Source organism: Anas acuta, chromosome 8, assembly GCF_963932015.1.
Source record: "Anas acuta chromosome 8, bAnaAcu1.1, whole genome shotgun sequence".
NCBI lineage: Eukaryota > Metazoa > Chordata > Aves > Anseriformes > Anatidae > Anas > Anas acuta.
This window is the reverse complement of record NC_088986.1, coordinates 30,667,128-30,670,358: the sequence shown is the minus strand read 5'-3', so window position 1 is coordinate 30,670,358 and position 3,231 is coordinate 30,667,128.

Genomic DNA, 3,231 nt, shown 5'->3' with positions numbered 1-3,231 from the left:
AACATGGATATGAAATACACAGTATCATGGAGGAATGTAGAGGTGACTGACAGGGCTTTAAATCACAAGAGGGAAAGAAGGTAAGTTAAGATGCAGTTTAAGAAGAAAAACTGTTTTCTTGTGAGCAGATTTGAGGTCTGTTTAAACTTCATACTTGGACTGTTTATAAAACACTTTCACGGTCCACCTTGTTCTGGGTATGGGGTTAGTTTTAGATTTTATTTAGTGCAAGGTGATTTTATTCTTTCTCTCTTTGAAGAGAGGTTTGAGGTGGGAAGATGACTCCAACTAGGTAGGGATTTCAGTATGCTACACCTCAAGCACATCAGGAAGCAAGACATTACTGCAAGTTAAGTGACTGAAACTGCTGTAACGAATAAGACCCGTAGAATATATTGCTAAACCTCTGATTAGTCACAGCTTGGAAGTGACATACATGTACAGAATAGTAAAGCTCATTGATGGTCAGAATGCCAAATCTATTTTCATCTGAATACTGTTATCTGATCTGCTGCTGAAAGGAGACTAGTTATTTGCCCGGGGATGCTCAGAAATAGTGGCTGCTTATTCCTCGTTTAAATAACCTGTCTACTTTAATATGAGCCACTTCAAGAAGTGGAAGGATAAGGGATGGATGATGGGAAAGAAAAAGAAAGATTAATTGCTTTCTGGCTGGCAGGTGAGGTTGCTGATCTGCTTGGCTGTGACTCACTACCTCATCATTATTTTAAACTATACACTTGGGTACTTCTGGTGCTTGTGTTTGTGGATGCTGTGGCAACTGAAAATTACACTGAATAAGCAATAGCACTTTAATATTGAGAAAGTGTGCAGATATAGTACTTACAGAGGGAAAAATTCTATCTTCTTCCACAGGTCTCAGTAAGATTGTTTGCAAATTATAGCGTCTGCACAATGTAAAAATGATGTTTCGCAATTTACAAAGCATAGTAGATTGCCTTGGAAGTTAGAAAAATCAGTTACTGTGCATTATTTTTCCCCAGTTTGTATTTGATACTCACACTGCATGTTTTGGCCCTTGACTCGGAACTCAAATGAGTGGTGGAAGAAAGGAGGGGACATTTCAAGAAATATATCTCCATTTTCAGACAGTCCTTACGCTGGACACTCTCTAGATAACTTCCAGGGGTACCTTTCAGTCTCAATAATTCTGTGGTTATGTTCATTGCAATTATGATTCAGTATCATTGCCTTCAGTGCAGTTACTGCATGGAGAAGGGACTTTTAGATGCTTACTAAGAAGTTCGGTGTGTATTTCAAAGAAGGAAATTATTGAAAATGACAGTTAAACTGTACTTGAGTGTGTTTCGTTTAAGCAGTGCTGTACTGCCTGTAGTCCAGAAGTTACAACTGTGACAACAGAATGTTTTCAGTCAGGTATAATTTTACAGAACAGTTCAGAATGTTTACCTTTTAACTATATTTTGTACAGAAAGCATAGCTTTATAGCTTTCAGGTGCAACACAAGACTTCCTAATCATATACATTCTTCTAGTAATAATGTCAACAGCCTCCAAATGTTGCAAGAATCTTCACCTGAGTAAAAAGCATAAAGCACCCGCAGGGAAGCTGATGCTATTTAGCGCTTGTTACTGCTGTCCTCCCCTGCAGGATACCTAGTCAGGCAACTGTAAAGCAGGCTGGAGTAGGTGCAGGGGTGGGTGTAGGAAGGCAGGCAGAGGTCGTGAGAGTGTAGTTAGTACTACTGCATGTACTGGTACTTGTCCAAGTCAATTCTGGTGTTTGCAATGTCTGCCCCACAAGGCAGCCCAACAGCACATGGACCCTTCTAGACTGACTGATGCTATTTCCTGCACCTACAGAAGACTGGATTCCAAGGAATGGAAGGTACTTTTGAAATTACTTCCCTTAAAAAAAAAAAAAAAGAGAGAGAGAGATGGGGACTATTAGATGGTGTTTCTGCATACTGGAAAATAGCTACGTATTACAGTTTTTTGTTTTAAGCAAGGAAGTTTTGTATCTAGTCTTGCTTGGTGTCTTCTTCAAACTCAATTTAGTTATGATTCCATTGTGTACCTCTGTGCATGAAAGGAACAGGTGTGCTGAGAACAATTTGCATATTGTTTTGGGCCTCCTTTCAAGTACATACATAATAAATATGTGCAAGCGGTTTAACACATCATTTTGGGCATCAGAAATAGCAGGAAGGCATGGGTCAGGCTTTCAAAAGAGATCCTAACTTCACCCAAACTATGAAAATAGCAAAGCTTTTGTTGTCAATCATAGCACTGCTTTTCAGCATTTAATAACCTAGTTCTAAATTGTTAAATGCTATTATCTTGAAGGGGGGAAGTGCAGTATAGGTAGGAAAAGCAGGTCTGAACAGACATCTTGGTAATTCTCTTGCCCTACATGCAGGGCTTGGACCAATGACCTCCAGAGGTCCTTCCTAATTTAAATTATATGAAATAAATAAGCTTAACACTTACTCATCAAATAAGTCAGTTGAAAGTAAAGTCACCACACCTGAAAATAAACTTAATGGAGCAAAGCACAAAATTTTGTCTTGAGGGAAGAATCTCTTACAAGTCCCAAACTTACATGTTAAAATACCTTCTATTATTCACAGAATTTATGACTAGTGAAATTCCCCCTGCCCTTGATAGAAGCCTCTTTTTTCTCCTGTTGCAAGGAGCCCAGGTAAATTAGTACAGCCTATCTGTATTTTATGGCAAGGACAAAAATGTTTTCAATTTAGTTACTATTATCAGAGCTTTATTTCTAAAGAATTCAGACTGCAGATCAGCGGAAATGAAGATCTGGATATCTCATTTCACATTTTAAAGCAAGTGTCTTTTAATTTCTCAAAATGATGGTATGAAGGAAGGTTATAGGCTGAAGTAGAGTTAGTGTTAAGTATCTGCAGTTCTTCATTTGCCTTGAAAGAAGAGCAGGGATTTAGCGAACATCTAAGGATCTTTGGTTTTAATCTCACAGTAACGTAGAGGGGAACTGAACTCTGCTGTAAAGGAGCTACATTCCTTTCCTGTTAAGTCACTGTCACTCACTCACAAGAGATTTTTACAAGGTTGTTAGATTAAATCCCATGGAAAATGAAGAACTTAACTGCAACAGACAGCAGTTTTACATTGTCCTTAACAGAGGCAAGGGTGATGGTGATTTGGGAATAATTTTTGCCATCTATTCTTTAATAATGGTAGGATAACAAATGAGGCAGAATCTTCTACA